The sequence below is a fragment of the Sceloporus occidentalis genome, unplaced genomic scaffold, assembly GCF_023333645.1.
Source record: "Sceloporus occidentalis isolate IW3139 unplaced genomic scaffold, rSceOcc1.0.p SCAF_3, whole genome shotgun sequence".
NCBI lineage: Eukaryota > Metazoa > Chordata > Lepidosauria > Squamata > Phrynosomatidae > Sceloporus > Sceloporus occidentalis.
The window spans coordinates 168,290,059-168,308,139 of record NW_028316983.1 but is presented as its reverse complement, the minus strand read 5'-3'; positions in this window follow the sequence as shown (position 1 = coordinate 168,308,139).

Sequence of the window (18,081 nt, the reverse complement as noted above, 5' to 3'; positions counted from 1 at the left end):
CATTTGGTTCTATAATGGAGGAAAGATAAAAAGCAAGGGAATCAGAAACTGCCAACCATCTCTACCTTGTAGTCATCTTGACAGTAAAAGGTAAGGGCAGAACCTGATTTTTCCAAGCAGAGGACTCCTACCACCAGCAATTAGAATACATTGGAGAACTATTCAGTCTTTTTCTCCTTAACAGATTTTGTGTGATTAGAACAAAAAAGATGGAAGAAGCAGGACTAAAACAAGAGAGAAAGACATTGCTCTCTGGAAACCCCATAAAATTAAGTGGACAAGGCAATGGCATGTGTGATAAGGGCCCAGTAATGTGGAGTTACCTCTAAAATTCATTATCTAGCCATCAGTTTTGATATTTAGTTTCCTAAATGATGAGAGGACTCAAGCATGTGAGTTGGCTGTGGGTGGCTACTGAGTCATGAGGATAAAGCAGCATGCTTAGGGAGAGCAGCATTCTCTTTTTTATATCTTTCAAGGCCAATTTGTTTAATTGAAAAGAATATGTGTATGGGGGGGATAATGAATATTCTGGGTTTTAATGAGCACTAGGTCAAACAAAGCCCATGGCCAACTCTTCAAAAATTCTGTTCTGCTACCACCATATTAAAGAGCCTCTGAAAGGACTGAAATTCAGAAAACAGTGAATTTTAATTGGTCTCTCTCACACAGAAGTTTCAACGTGGGCTTGCTTTAGCTTTACTGAGACTTTGATGTTGTTTTCCTTATCTTCTTTAGACTGAATATTTTAAATATGCAGCTCAATTATTTATCTGCAGTGTCCAGATGAGATGCCACATTACTTATTTCTGACTGCCATATCAGAAATAAAGTCTGGATTCTTCACAGAAACTGGGGGGAGCGGGAGATGAATATTGATGAATAGGTTAAGATACAATCGGTAAGCCATCAAGTTTGATACACTGTTCTTTACTGCACCTATCGCTCAAGTGCTGCACTGTTAAGGTTACACTTGATCACAGCTACTTAGAACTCCATGAGCTACAATTGTAAGTTATGTTATGAGTATTTTAAGTTTTTACAACCAGCTGAGCCCAGTCTTCAATAGATATGACTCCTAAACACAATAATGTGTGAGCATGTACAAGCCAGACCACTGCACTGTGGCTTGCTGAAACTTACAAGCTGGCAAAGTTAAAGTACCTAACTATGCATGCCACAGAACTGCACAGGCAACACTTTTCCTGCCTGCGTTTGTTTCCAAAACAAAACAATAAACAACATTAGCTGACAAAATGTTTATCATTTTCATATGCATTTTATTACTATAGACATTAGACAGTTCCATCCATCCTGACTTCTCTGGTACTGACTTGGAGCAGGGCTGAGGAACCTGTAGCCCTGCATAGTTGGTTGGACTCCAGTTTCCATTAGTATCTCCTAGACTGGCCAGTGGAAAGGCATGGTGAGAGAAGCAACTCTTCAACATCTAGAGTGCAACAGGTTCCCTAGTAGAAGTTACTCAGTAAAATGGAAGACATCCCTGGTGCTGCTTCTGACCAATAATGGCGATCTAGCGTAATGCAGTGGTCAAAGTGCCAGAGTCAGACTGGGAAGAACTGCATGCAGCTCCCCCTTGTTAGTGTTTGATTTTCCAACCTAAACTTGTTTTCACCAGTTTCTCAACATCCACATATTAAAAACCTGAGAAGTGCTGGAAGTTGCTGAAAGGGTGGAAGGAAGATTCTAAATGTGACTAGGAAAATGGCTCTTCCTCCATCAGATCAGAGACTATTTGTCAGTATTAGTGCAGAAAGCCAATGGATGTTCAGTCAGGAAATGGGTTTGTGACAAAACATCCATATTTGTTCTCATTTCTCCAGTTCACCTCAAGTATTTTATTGATGTTGGGACTTCTCGTCAAAGCTGAGCTCTGTTTTCACATACTTGAATAAACACTGCTGATTCCCAGTAAAGCTGAACTTCAGGACTGATTCACATTTTAAATGGAAGTATTTCTTATGCATATTGGAGATGGATAGATTTGTCAACCTTAGTTGTATGAAGACTGTTGAGTTTTTAAATCCATGCTTGTTACATCCTATTTCAATATAATCTTGGGGAAAATATTAAGATTTAAAAAAATGATATTTAGATTTTGATTGCAATTGTTCAGATTTTTATGCAGACTCAGAACTGAGGGCAATATTTGGCTTTTGTTTTCAGAAATCGCTGGGTTTTGTCCAAAAATTATGAAACAATTTTTAAAGAATTGTAGTGCTACTCTTCAAACAAGGCCAGGCCAATTTCTTAGTACAATTTAAACGATATATAAAATCAAGACAAACATATTATCTGTAAATAAGACAGCAAAGTTGAACTAAGCCAGAATTCAATTTAAAACCCATGACTAAAAGCAGATGCATGTCTGATATTACAGGGAACAAGGGCATCACTAGAGGGTGCAGGGATTGTGGACACTCTGGAGGATGTGCGTGATACTACTGCTCCCCAAACATCTGCTTTTTGGCATAAATGGGCTGTGGTATTTACCTGCATCTTTTTAAAAGTCTAGAGCTCAGCTGAAGAGATGAGGCTCAGTGGGAGGAGAAAGGAAAGGCCCCATTAAATGAATGGCACAGTAACATGGTATCCCTTATATAAAATGGCAAAGTTAAGGTTTGCTTTTTGGAATTTTTGTGTTTTAAATATTTTCAAGCTATGGATGCTTGACTGTGGATACAAAAATGTGTAGATATGGAGGGCTGACTTATTTTAAGTTTTATTCTCAAACTACCCAAGAAGAGGACTTGGTGAATATGCCCCCTCCAACTAAACTCCCTTCCCTTCCTTGAATGCCATCTGTGGATTTTCTCCATGATCTCTAGAGTCTCTTCATCCCTCATTCCTTCACCAATTTGACTAAACAGCTTGCCAGCTTCTGTAATGCCTTCATTTCTAAGATGAATACTACAATGAGTACTCACTGACTTTAAGCTAGTTCTTTTTTTCCCAATTTCCACTGCAATTCTTGTCACAGTTCCTTTTGGATATGTTAAAATTGCCTGGAAGTAATTTTTCCCCCCCAATAATGAGCTTTTTTTTTTTTTTTTTTTTTTTTACAAAAAATGTTAAGGTGATAATTATATCCTAGAAAATGTCAACTATGTCTCAGCCTCCAGAGTGTTATGAATATATAGACCTGTCATAAGAATCAAATGATTTTGTCGTCAGTACTGACAGATAACAGTAATTTAAGATAAGTGCAAAAAGATTTTCTGAATTCTAGCAACCTGATTTTCATTCATTTATAATATCCTTATACATGGGTAGAAAACATCATTGGAAGTAGGCATGTCGCTTGCAATTTAAAATACATCCAGCCAATTGTATATTAATTTATCTTGGACTATGTCCCATTGGACTTGGACTTGCTCTTGAGTAGACATGCCCAGGTTTACACTTCTAAGCAGTTTAGAACACACTTACCATAAGCCCCTTCCAGTGATGTAGATTCAAGTCAGTTGACTTGGGCTCCAGTCAGACTCAAGTTGCTTTAATGACTCAATGTAGACTCATCTCCACAATAAATGATGCACTAACTTGACGAACAACTTGTGTACTTTTAGTGAACAACTTGTGTAAACCAGAAACATCACAGAACAGAAAAAACTTTTCCTCCTTTAAACAATACTTCCATCTCGCTGCTTTTTGCCTAGTTGTTATGTGATGAAAGTAGAACTTTACATTTTCCATACAGGAACCCCTCACTTCCTATAGACCCACACCTCATACCCATTGTCTACTCATTTGCTGTGTATTCTTTGAGAAATGCACTCCATATTATGGGAACAGGTCTTGCCTGCTGTTCCTAAGAAAAGCTTTAGGAGGCTCCTCCAATGTGCAATGGGGACAGGAGACCAAATTTTTCTAAAATATAATTTTGATAAAATGTCTATGACCATTTAATTTTTAAATGTAATTTTTTGCACATCTTCTTGATTTTCCACTTATTGAAACTGTGCCCCTCACATCTTAGCACCACCTCCTTTTTTCTGTTAAACTTGGTTCCCAGACTTGAGACTTGACTTAAAAATATCCTGCAAGGATTTGAGACTCAGCTTGAGACATAAAGTAAAAGACTTGAATACATCACTGCCCCATCACTGAAATAAATGGTTTTTAACAGTATTTTTAATAATGGCTTTATTACACACTGGAGGCAAAATCCAGCAGTGAGAATATGCAAAAGCAACAGTTGACAGCTAGTAAACATGCTGAGGCAGAAACCACCTTCTTGTACGATTCATGTGGAGGAGACATTGTGTAAATAATGTTCCCTTAGCTCTAATCATGGCATTACGTAGCCTGCTTGGCTCCATATACAGATACCCACATGTTAGCAGGGAGGAAATTATGAGTTTCTTGTTCAAATGGATCATGTCTTGGCTTTTGGAACAACAGAACACAAGCTTGTTCCACCCCTTCAGATATTTAAATGTGCTTATCATGTATCCCGTTAACCTTCTTTTCCTCAGGGTAAACAGGCATTCCCATAGTTCATGGCTTTCAGACCTTTCACCATTTTGGTCGCCCTCCTCTAGACATGGTCAAGCTTGTCAACATCCTCCTTGAACTGTGGTGCCCAGAACTGGACACAGTATCCCAGGTGAGATCTGATCAAAGCAAAATAGAATGGTACTGTTATTTCTCTCAGTCTGGACACTATATCCTGTTGCACTGACTTTTTTGGCCATCACAAAACACTGCTCCCTTTATTGGGCCAACCAAAATGCACAAAATACATGATGCATACTTTCAAAGCTTCACTGGATTCTTCATCTGTTTTTTCATCTGAAAAAAGAAAAAAAAATGACAATGTTAGGAGTCACAGGCCTACATTTTGTGAAGATGTTACTAAGATGGCCCAGATCAATATCTATGAAGGTAGAGTCTATTCTTCCTCCTTGGCCATGTGGGCTCTGGAGACACAGTCATAAAATCCAGGAAATAAAATTTAAACTCTGTTAGCAACACACAAAGAAATCTCCTTTGAGATCCAAATGCCAATTGCTGACTCATGTTTAGCTTGTGATCTACTATTTCCATATGTACTGTTTTCACCCCACCATGTATTTACATTTCATTCTTCCTGCCTAAATGTAGCATCTTAAATAGTTGGCCATCTGTATCCATGGATTCAACCATATATGGTTTGAATGTGTGTGTATGTTTAACTCCAAACAGAAAACCTTGATTTTGCTATTTTATATAACAGACACCATTTTACTATGCCGTTGTATATAGTGGGACTTGAGCATCCTCGGATTTTGGTATTCTTGGATTTTGGAATCCTAGAACCAAACCCCAGCAGATACCAAAGACCCACTGTAGTTATCCCTGTTGAAATTCATTATGTTAGTTTTGGCCTACCACCCCAATCTTGTCAAGTCATGTTGAATCATGACAATTTCCTGTATACACTTAGATCTTATCTCCAAGATATTTCATTGTGTATATGCCAATATTCCAAAATCCAAAGTCCAAAACACTTCTGGTTCCAAGCATTTTGGATAAGGGAAACTCAACCTGTATCTTTCTACTGGTCTAGTCCAGGAAATGACTAGTCATTTCTCAACAAAAAGCAGAATCCTCAGTTGTATTTTGCTGTGTGCAGAAAGATCACTTTTATCTGCAAGATACATTTAATTATATATGACAGTTTTCTGCTGATAGTAAGTCTGGTAAACTGTACCTCCAGGATATTGCTTCTTTTTTATTAGAGGTCTTGTTCATCTGGTAGATCTGGCACAAAGCAATCTATGATCTGATCTCCTGGTGTTGTTTTTTTAAAAAACTTATTTTGTTAACGTGTTGATCTTAATCTGTGTAGTTATACTATGGAAGGAGGGCTGAATTCTTTCTTTCTCTTCCTCACTGTTATTGAAAATGCAATACTCAGCACTTGAGATAAAAGTGCCTTGGGTCTAATCTGCACTTCAGAGATAATGCAGTTTGAAACTATTTTAACTGTCATGGCTCAATGCTATGGAATTGTGGGATTTGTAGTTTTGTGAGATATTTAGCCTTCTTGGCTAGAGAGCTCTGGTGTCACAGCAAACTATAAACCCCAGGACTCCACAGCACTGCGTTATGACATTTAAAGCGGTGTCAAACTGCATTAGTTATACAGTGCAGATTAGACCTTAGAGATTTTATTCTTCCATATGACACTTTTTTGGAGAAAATAGGAAGAGGCTCCTTCTACCCATGCTGTACATTTAGATGAAACAAGTCAGTAGCAGTAAATGCCAAAAGGAAGGAGGCAATTTTTCAAGCTTTTACTGTTTTAAAAGCCCTGTTCAGGTAAATTGGCCACATGAACACTGGGCCTCTATGTAGATGCCAGCCACAGATGCTGGCAAAACATCAGGAAGAAACTCTTCCAGAACATGGCCACATAGCCTGAAAAACTCACAATAAACTAACAATGGGCCTCACTAAGAAACTTTGGCGGGTTACAGACCGCCTGTTTGGGGCGGGCTGCACCCGCCCCTTTCCCCGGTGTATCGGGGCCTCAGCTGCCAGACCGGCAGCCTCTGAGGCCCCAATCCGCCGCTTTGCAGGCTGCGGGGAAGCAGCAAAAGGCCGCTTCCCCGCAGCCTGAAAAGGGGTGTCCTTTGGGCTTCAAGCCCCAAGGACACCCCGCGGCGGCGGGGAGGAGGAGAAAGGGGCTGCTTGGCCCCTTTCTCCCTTGCTCCGCTGGGCGCAGCCGTCTGAAGGCTGCGCCCAGCGACACAAAGCAGAGCCGCAAACCAGGAAGGAGCTCCGAAACGGAGCTCCTTCCTGGTCCGCGCAAAGGGCGCACTAAGCGCCCTGGCGCGGACCGACGACATATAGAGGCGGCGCGGTCGTGACGTCATCATGGCGGCCCCCATGTGGAAGGGGAGCTGCCATTTTGTACGGACTCAGTCTGTACTAGGGTTAGGGGGGTGCGGAAGCACCGCACCTTCCTAACCCTAGTACGGACTGACTCCGTACTTTCATGGTGGTCTATAACCTGCCAACGTAATGGGAAATGATGTGTCACTTTATCCCAGGGTTGTCCAGGTCAGAACTATCCCAGGACTTGAAATTTTACCAGCTATGCCAGCTATGGATAACCCCTAGTAATATTACAAGATGCAGCTCTGGTGATGTCATGAATCATCATGAAGCAACCCTGGTGATATATAATACATTAAGCATTAATCTCAGTTACTTAGAATATCTTTCAAACAAAGAACACTGGGTGGAATCCTCTACCACACTGTACATCACATAACTAAGTAAACTTAAGTACATAGCACAGGTGCTAAGAAACTCTGTTAGTGAATTGCGAAGAGGCATAACAGGACACTGGCAAGAGTGTCCTAATGTGTATCAGCATTCCCTAGCTAGTGTCCCAATGGGATGGATGCACAACAGGATATTTGAAAAGATGTCATATGGGAAAAGGAGCAAGCATATTTAAAGCCTGGATGGCCATCTGTTGGAGTGTTTTGATTGTGTCTTCCTCCATGGCAAGGGATTGGACTGGATAGCTTTGTGGTCTCTTCCAATTCTATGAGGACCAATGTGCATCAATCCCAGTGTGCATTTGCTGTTTTCCCTATGCAGTCTTTTGCTGGGTATGAACATTACAGTACTGTCAAATTCTAATTCCTGCAGACATGTCACTTACAAAGATGTAAGTCCCTTACAGAATTTTAGGCAGTATCTTGCCCTGGGATTCTTCCCCCTTGCCCTCAGATCCAGTCAAGATGGCCAGGCCCCATTCCTCTTCTGTCTTTAAACCTTTCCCCACAAATTGCTCTCTCTTAAAAGAAGATGTCTGACCCATTCTGCCATGAAGCTCGTTGCCTCCTTTTTTGTGGCTTAGCAATACCTTCTCATTATATTCTTCCTTCCATCCCTGTGCTGAATACAGAATATCATACAAAACTGTTAAAACCACACACAAATGTTAAAAACAAAATCAATAAATGATAGCATTATTTCACTCTTGCAGTTCTGCTCTGAATGTTTAGGTATAGTGCTTAATGCTTTGCATTTGCATAAGTAGTTTTTCTGCAAATTATCCCAGCATTAAGATATATCCGAACACATCGCCTCCCTCCTTCCAAAGTTAAACCCCTTGGGTAAGATGAGAATTATAAATTTAAATCTGTGAAGGGTTTTTCAACCCTTCAAGGGGATGGGTGTTGCTGTTGGTTGACTCACTGTTCTCACAAAAACAGGTAAAGAGGGGGAGAAATTCGCTTTGAATCCTATACATATTGTACCAAAAGGCTTTAAGGAAGATTACAAGCAATTTAGTAATATATTAATGGAATATATAAGTAATTAAGCAATAGTAAGAAAAGGGAAAGTTTGGAGATTAACCATACCTTAGTGCAGACTAATGCAGAAGTTAGATACAATCACTTTATATAATGTTAAAAAGTGTGTGTGTGAGATAGAGATAGAGAGAGGACTTGCTCTGATACATTCTCAAAAGGGCTTATTCAGATTTGTAAATCTGTGTGTGATGGAATGCATGTACATAAGAGTCATAAGTGTGTGTGTGTGTGTGTGTGTGTGTGTGTGTATACATACACATGCATTTTGTATTCGCAATATATCATATTATCTTTCTGCTCCCTTTTGGGGGAATAGAAATTGCTTATGTAATACAGTTGCCTGTCACATTTAGATCCTGCCACCTGAAAATGACTCAAAGGCCTGTTACAGACTGCCAAAATAAGGCTGTTTCGGGTCTCTTTGGAGGTATGCTATTTAAATGATGCATGCATCCTAAGAATCTGGAAGCTGCACCAAAGCTGCACTCCAGTGCTTAGGAATGGAGTGTGGCTTTGGCGCAACCTCCGGACTTGTAGGACCCATGCATCATTTAAACAGCATACCTCCAAAGAGACCCGAAGCAGCTTTATTTTGGCAGTCTGTAACAGGCCAAAGAGTCCAAATTCATTGTCTCTATAAAAGGAACTAGGTATACCTCACAGCCACTGTAAATGGAATGTGCCCCCCTCCTGGCCAAGAATCACGGCTCTAAAAAATTAATTTTAAGATGACAACATCACAAATTCTCAGCTAGAATGGCCATTCAACACTCCAACATGGCATGGGATCTACACTATGAATGGGGTAGTGCAATGAGGCAAGGTGCTACATGCAGAATTGCTCAAGTGCTTTTTTTAAAAAAATGACTTGGTTCTTTTCATCAGAGATTCAGGTTTTGGGTGGTTGTTTTTTTTTTACAGACTGATTAATCATCAGCAATAATAATAAATGCAGCACTACAATTACTTGTCCTGAGAGCACTTTCTACTACAGCCAGTAAGGTTGCCTTTTAAAAAATCTGCTAAAACATGTCTGTGAGGAAAACTCTCTTCCCTCATTCTCTTGTTGGAGGGAAAGTCGTTTTTTTCAATTACCAGGAGCTTTTGTGTTAGCACAACTCTTATGACTATGATTCCAACCTATAGAATCCTGGGAATTGCAGTTTAGGGTTGGACATTTAGAATTCTCTGCCAGAGAGTTCTGATGCACAAACGTCAAACCTCTGAATTCCACAGAAAGTTTCCATGGCAGTTGCAGTAGAATACAGTGCCATAAATTTATACTATGATAGGGCCCTCAGAACACTCAGATCTCTTCTGTCACACTTCAGCAGCAGCAACTGAATACCGTATATACTCGACTATAAGTCGATCTCATGTATAAGTCGAGGGCAAGTTTTGGGGCCAAAATTATGGACTTTGCTATGACCCATGGATAAGTCGAGGGTAAAACTTAGGGGTATATAGCAAAGGATCTAAAGGATGATGCAAAGCAAAACAATGTCAAAGAACTTATAAAATGAACTCTATGTGCTTACTCTTACAACTGGATGGATGAGAGAGTAGAGGGGGTCAGTGCTTCACATATTATACTCTTGCTTTTTATCAGGAGGTGGTTCCTTCTTTTAAATAAGAGTTAAGATACAGTATTTACATTGACCCATGGATAAGTCGAGTCAGTTTTTTTGGGTCAAATTTTGACCTAAATTTCTAGACTTATACATGAGTATATACAGTAGTTCTACAAATTCTCCTGGGTTCTGTGGCCATTGTATGCAGAATCCAAGAAGAATTGACAAAATCATACCTCTTTTCCAGGAACTAAGACATTAAGGTTGCATCCTGGTTTTTTGTCCTGGTTTTTACTTATTTTTTGGAAAAGTATGGAGGTTTTGAGCCAGCATGGTGTAGTGGTTTAGATGTTGGACTAGGACTCTGGAGACCAGTGTCCCAAATCCCACTGGGTCATGGGAACCCAGTGCTTGTTACTTTGGACAATTTATAATTTCTCAGCCTCAAAGGAAGGCAATGATCAACCCACTCTGAACAAATATTGCTAAGAATGTTGCCATAAGTCAGAAATGACTTGAGGGCAGACTCCAACAAAATAAGGCTTTGGGTCTGGGTAGTTGGAAGATGTCTTAAGATATAAGGGTGCTCCACACCTATGGTTTGGGGCTTTTTATGGGGAAATTCTGACTGTTTTTCTTTAAAAATGGGATGGGTAGGCCTAGGGAGCCTTGAGCTGGGTTTACCCCATGCTGTTGCATACTCTTCAATATTTTGCAAGCACAGTGGATCTTTGTTATCCGCTGGGGTTTGATTCTAGGATCCCTCGGTGGATAACAAAATCCGTGGATGTTCCAGTCCCATTAAATATAATGGGATAGCAAAAAGATGTCCCTTATACAAAATGGGAAAACAAGGTTTGCTATTTGAAATTTATATATTTTTGAATATTTCCAATCCATGGATACTTGAATCAGTGAATAAAAAAAATCCATGGATAAGGAGGGACGACTGTAAAAATGGGGACAAGTATGGCCAAGCAATATCAGAATATGGTCAAGATGGCAAAAAACTATTAATGAGGAAAAAGACACTAGTTAGGAGGGACTGTAACAATTTGCTTTTGACTCAGTCTACTGGGAAGATACCACTCCCTCCCTCTGCTGAAGGTATTTTTTTCACATTGAACTCAGTTTGCAGTAACTGAAATAAACCAAGGATGAAGGAGGAAAATCTGAGGAGGATAGAAAAACTGGGATATTTTAAAAGCAACTGGAAAAAGTAGGGCGGCAGAGGTTTAATCAGAGTGGTCCCTGCCAAATAAGGACAGTTGGAGGCTATACTTTTATACATTGTGCTTTGTATAGGAAACCAATCGCATAGCTTGGATTTTTATTTTAAAAAACAACAACTCCCAAATGCCATTTGGGAGATTCTATAGCCCCTAAAAGTAGCTTTTCCAAACTCTGACCAATAATAATAATAATTATTAAAAAAAACTGTCAGGGATTCCCCCCCCACCCCCATCACTGATGATGACAACCCTAGTAAATGGTTCCCTGGAGTATAGTTGAATCCTACCATACTAAGTAATGAAACTGATATCATAAAATAATTCAGCATTTCCAGTCTTCCTTGATTCCCCTCCCCTCATCCTCTCTGGTATCCCAGGCATTTCATTAACTTGAGCAACCTGAGATTAATTTCATTGTCTTGGATTTTAAAGTTCCAAAACAGACCTTTGCTTGGAAGAAGAGATGCTTGACACAAATCCCTATAACCAATAATCTTTGATTAAAGTCTGCAGCTGTGAGATAATGTGGATAAAACTGAGCTTCACAATAGATCCCCAAATCTTCAGCTTTTTGGGCTCCCCATATTGCCACAAAAGAATGTATGTATGTGCAGTTGTGGCTTTATAAAGAAAAAAAAAGGAAGAAATGCGTATATGTGTGTGTGGGTGGGTGGGTGGGTGTATTTCCTATAACTAGAGGGTGAATTGAAAACACCAGGAACAGATTACTGAAAATTTCTCCACAAATTGATTTCAGTTCATGCTTAGAATGAGTTTATACTTATGATTCTTTCCCCTGCTATTTCGATACTATTACCATATGTGATCACAACACTTTTCAAGACAATTCATGTTATTAATTCAGTTCTTGAACTTCAAAAAACAAATTGTTATGGAGTTCTGTGTGAATAGTAGATGAGAAAATCACCTCAAATCCTCATTTCTAGCATTCCACAATCATGTTGATGTAATGTATATATAACTAGTGTTCTTATCTGCCATACAAAAATGGTTGTTATTGTTTGAGGTTTTTTTAGCTCTGAGAAATGTATTACTTGGTACAAAATGTTGAGTTATCCCAAGACTATAATCTCCTGTGCCACAGACAACTCTATAAAGTCCCATGTAATTCTCCAAAAGAACAGACAATAGGCTTTCAAGCTGACACTTTGATACCCATTATTGAAAGGTGTGTATTAAAATCCTGAAAGAAATTACCCTGCTGTAAGAAATATAATGTTCTGACTAAAAGGATTTTAGTGGAGGCTAAGAAATCAATTCCTGGATGGAAATATTTTCTGAAAGCACCATTTAGAAAGCTCAAAGCTTATACAAGCTTGGGAAAAAGACTCTCCATTTCACCAGATTCTTGCATTTGAAGTCCAGACCAGCCTGTGGATTACCCACTAGCAAGTGCTTCGCCTTTTGTCTCTGTGAAAATGGCATATCTAATTAGTTGTAAAAAGTAACTTCATAAACTCCTATGCTTTGCTATTGTTAGCCCACCTTGGACCAAATACATTAGGTGCCTTTATTGTGCCTGTATTCCTCTTTCCTACAGCAGCTTCAGTTCAGAGAGTTATATTAGGAAAACAGCATCCCGGGAAGGTTTTCAAAATCTCCCTCATCCAATACCAAAGTTTCAGTCAAAACAGCAACCCTCCCCCATCAGCTTTGTAGCTTTAAAAAAATAACTTAAGGGTCAAGAGAGCCAACCATGATCTCACACATTTGTCTTTTTTGGTGGTCAGTATTTCTTTCCTTTATTTTACCACCTCCAACCTCATGCCAGCTAGCTGCCAAGATACTTTGCAGAAAAATAAAACATTTTCATAGCTCCTAACCTTTCCATGAAATAACAAAACAATGTAAAATATGAAACCAAACCCTACAGTTTCAGATAGAGTTTATATATATATGTCACTTATTAAGATAGAAATTAACCAAGAAATTTTGAATTATAGAAGAGGAAACGGGACTCCAGAAGAAAGTGATTTATAGTATGTTTAATGCTTCTCAATCAATATAACCAAATTTACATGATTTTTTTTTTTGGAAACCTTCTTTTAGAACTCTGTGCTCCCCAGGGCCAATAGACGAGGCAACTTTCTCCACCAACAATTTTCCTGAAATACAGTTCTTCTGATATTCTGACTTGCTGCACTGCTTCGTCCTATAAAAATCCCATGTTGCCATGGGCATGACTCATATGACTCAATTGGACATGGCAGTGAGGAAAATGTGGTGAAACAACCACATTTTCCAGAAGGCTTTTTCAGCATGCTCTATTTATAGAGAATTTTATATGAAGAGAGGACTTGTAGGCAAACTTACTAACTGAATAGGTAGACCTAAGAAAGCTAATGTAAGGTGGCCTGAAAATATGTCTCTCCAAAACAAGGAAGCTAGTCAAATAGGTGCTATAAGTCTATCCTTCTTTGCTACAAGGTATAGTCCAGGTCCAAATCATGGAGGGAAAAAACCTTTTGGACTATAACATACTATAATTACCCACCCCAACCCTCTGCCCACATGCTAGTGACTAGTTTTATTATTATTATTATTATTATTATTATTATTAAACTTTATTTCTATAGCGCTGTAATTATACACAGCGCTGTACAAAGTCGGTAAAATTAGGAGTAAATAAAAGCCTGCCCAAGGCATACATTCTATGATAATAACAATTAAAAGAGGAATAGATAAAATTACCATATAGAAAGGAAAAAAACAGATTAAAAACATCAAATATCAAACAAATCACATCACATCAAATATTGTCAGACAGCCAGATAACAATCACAAATTCCCTGAGAACGCTTCCCTAAACAATATGGTTTTGAAAAGGAAAACTCTGGATTCAGCCTAGCTCCCTGCCTCTTTCCCTTAATGCTAAGAGGTCCAGTTACTACTTTGTTTTACTTGTCTTTTTAAAAAGAAAACGAGAACTGACAAAATGACATCCCGCTTTTGTCTTGTTTCTCATATGTACAAATGTGACCATGTAACCAAGCTGTATTGATGGCTCTGTGCCAAGCTGGTAAAGGGTTAATTCAACCACTTAAATGTTTAAAAATATTAGACAATTTCTTTTGATTAAGATTACATTTTTAAAAACGTTATCTGAAATTAAGCCCTCACAGTGGGTCTGAACAGACAGGCCAAAATAAAGCTGCTTCGGGTCACTTTGGAAGTGTGCTGTTTAAATGATGCATGTGTCATAAGAGGCTGGAAGCCATGTGAAAGCCACACTCCAGTCCTAAGGACTGGAGCACAGCTTTGGTGCAGCTTCTGGCCTCTTAAGATGCCTGTGCCATTTAAAAAGCATACCTCCAAAGTGACCCAAAACAGCTTTACTTTGGCCTGTCTGTTTCGGCCCAATGTTTTACAAGCACTGTGCATCAGGTGTTCAGCTTGCTCACATGAGCACTAAAAGTGGGGAGGTGATGTGGGGCGTACACCTTCCTCTAACATTCAGTTTCCTAGTTGAGCAGAAAGATATGAAGGAGGCGCCTACTCAGTCCTATTCAGATGTCCACAAAAAAAAAAAAAGGTTAAAATCCACCCTTAAGGAAGGGGACATACTCATGTTGAGCCCCCTGCCCCATATCTCTCCACATGTGAAGACTGGCAGTTTGAAGAAGAGATCATCCACTACACTTGCAACCTTTTTATTCAATCAGGAAGCCTATTTTCTATGGGTTCCTAATTATATGGAGAGCCTTCATGCCTAGTCAAGAGTCTAGTCTTCAAACTATCACTCTACACATGTAGAGAACATGTATGGAGAGTGGCAGGACCAGGGACATCACTAGGTGGGTGTGAGGGGTGCAGGCAGTATGAGATGACACTCTAAGGGGGATGACACCAGTGCTTCCCGAACGTCTGCCTTTTGGTAGAAACAGGCTATGATATTCACCCATGTATTTTTTTTTTTAACACTGAAGAGATGGTGTGAGTGGGGTGAGGTTCAGTGGGAGGAGAAAGGAGAAGCCCAAGGTTTTTTTAAAAATATATTTTTAAATTTAAAAATAATATTAAAATTTCAAACTTAAACATTTTAAAATTCTGTTATAATGTTCTTTTTTTTAATCAAATTTTAACTTTAACCACATGAAACTATGTACATGTCAATACTTTTAGGTTGTGTGTATGATACTGTAATTTAAATATATCATTTCAATTCTGCTAGTTGTTACTGTCACAACGGTTGCCATCACATTCAGTGATATGTGGGAATTATAGTTCATGTGTAACATTAGTAGAAAAAACATTGCTATGGATAATGTATTGTGTATGGAAGAAGGTCAATGAAGGGGGTGACGCCATGAGTTACAGCGTTTGGTGACGGCAACCTTAGTGATGCTACTGGGCAGGACTAGCCATTCTCCTTCCACCCCATGCATTTAGAATAACCCTTTATGAATGCCTGAATAAGGCTCTTGTCTTCACTTGACCACTAGTAAACTTCCCATATCGTTGGGGACCCTGATAAAGTGAGTGTCTGATAAATGAATGATAAGCCTCTTCAGACTTTCCAGCTCAACAAAGGTAAATGTAAGGCTAAGCAGATTTGGACATCAAACATCAAAAGGGCTTCCATGAGTGTTCACAGCCCTGCTGTAGTTTTAGCCCACCTGTGAGCAGCTGCATAGGTCTACAGAAAGAGTGGGAACCTTGCAATGCTCTGGATACTGCTGGACTTCAATTCCCAGCATTCCACACCATTGACTGTGCTGCCTGAGGCTGCTGGGCTTTCGGTCCAACAACACTGGGAGGCTGTAGTATTCTGATCAATATTTATACAATAAGAGCTGTGACCTGTTTTAAAGGTGTGTGGGAAAGTGCTCTGTTTTATAGATGGGATGATGAGTAACAATAATTTTAATTTAATTTTAATTTAATTTAAATAAAAAGAAGAGACTCCTCCCTCCATGATTGTCATCCTCCGGCCTGCGAGGGAGTTGACCAAGCAGGCCCAGCTCCATCAGGGCTAGCCTGGAAGAAGAGACTCCTCCCTCCATAACTGTCATCTTCCGGCCTGTGAGGGAGCTGACCAGGGAGGTTCAGTTCCATCAGGGTTAGCCTGGAAGAAGAGACTCCTCCCTCCATAACTGTCATCCTCTGGCCTGCGAGGGAATTGACCAGGCAGGCCCAGCTCCATCAGGGCTAGCCTGGAAGAAGAGACTTCTCCCTCCATAACTGTCATCCTCCGGCCTGCGAGGGAGTTGACCAGGCAGGCCCAGCTCCATCAGGGCTAGCCTGGAAGAAGAGACTCCTCCCTCCATAATTGTCATCTCTTCCAGTTTAACTGTCCTGGCTCAGTGTTAGAGAATCCTGGGAATTGTAGTTTATTGTGGCCGCAGAGCTCTCTGACAGAAAAGGCTAAATGCCTCACAAAACTACAGCTCCCAGAATTCCCTAGCATTGAACCAGGGCAGTTAAAGCAGTCTCAAACTGGACTATCTTGGCAGTGTGTTTTGGGCCTGAATTAGAGATGCCATATCCCGTTGGCCCCTGGGACAAACCCGCTTTTGGGACCCCCCTGCCTGCCCCGGTCCGGTTCCCCCCCAACCCCAGCCTTTGTCCCAGCTCCGGGCCCCCGCTCATGTGGCCATTGCTGTGGCCGCTAATGCGGCTGGCTGCCAACCCACCTCCTCCTCCTCTTCTTGGGCAGCGCTGCCCTCCTGCTCCTGGGCAGCGCCGCCTTCCTCCTCCTCGCCAGCGCCGCCGCTGCGCCACCCACGGTGGGGCTTTCCCGCCCGCGTGCGGGGCTATGACGGAGGAGCTCGTCCCCTTGGGCCATCCGGCCATTGGCCAGCTGGCCCAAGGGGACGGGCTCCTCTTCCCCTGCGTGCGCTGCCCTGGCTGCAGCATGGGCCAGCGGCAGTGCGCGCACATCCCCCACTTGTGCACCCTCGCCCGGGGCTTCCCAAGGAGCCCTTGTGCCAAGGAGGAGGGGGAGGATGAAGAGGAGGAGATGGGGAGGATGAAGAGGAGGAAATGGGGAGGATGAAGAGGAGGAGATGGGGAGGATGAAGAGGAGGAGGTGGGGAGGATGAAAAGGAGGAGATGGGGAGGATGAAGATGAAGAGATAGATGGGGAGGATGAAGAGGAGGAGGTGGGGAGGATGAAGAGGAGGAGATGGGGAGGATGAAGAGGAGGAGGTGGTGGAAAAGTGAGTCAGTGGCCATTTCAGGTCTGCCTTGGGTTTGTTTGTTTTTTAATTAATTTTTTAAAATATAAAATACTTAATTTTTGTTTTTTTATTTTATTAATTTTTATTATTGCTTTTTATTTTATTTTATTTCATTGATTTTTATTATTGCTTGTTTTTTATTTTATTACATTAATTTTTATTATTAAATATATACACCCCTGCCTTGTTTTTTTTTCCCATTATTTTTTATTATTAAATATATGCAAGTACATTTTCTGTGTATTTATGGCGCTTTGAATGCTAACAAGTCTGCCTTTCTTGGACAATTATAGTGATGATGATGATGATGGTGATATTGATATCAACAAGCCTCTGAGGCACGGCCAATGTAACTTGCTGTGATTTTTACAAACTCATGTGCAGTGAAGAAAAACCACAGTTCCTTGACCAAGTACTGTACACACTTCTGAGAAGTACAGTTGAAACCGAGGGCAAGTCCATTTCTGCCATCTGTCTAGGAATAATGCCAAAATGTCTTCCATTTTGATCATGCCTAAAAAACATGCATTTATATTAACATTTTTTTAAAAATCCTCAATTTTTTTGCGTGTCGTCCATTTTTTATAAAAATGTGTCCTACATTTGAAAATGTTGCCCTACATTTGTCCTACATTTGTCCCGGTTTGGAGGTCCTGACTTATGGCAACCCTAGCCTGAGTCAATCCTGTTACTGCAAAAATATGTTTAAATGAAGGAGCAAAATGAGCCTAAAAAT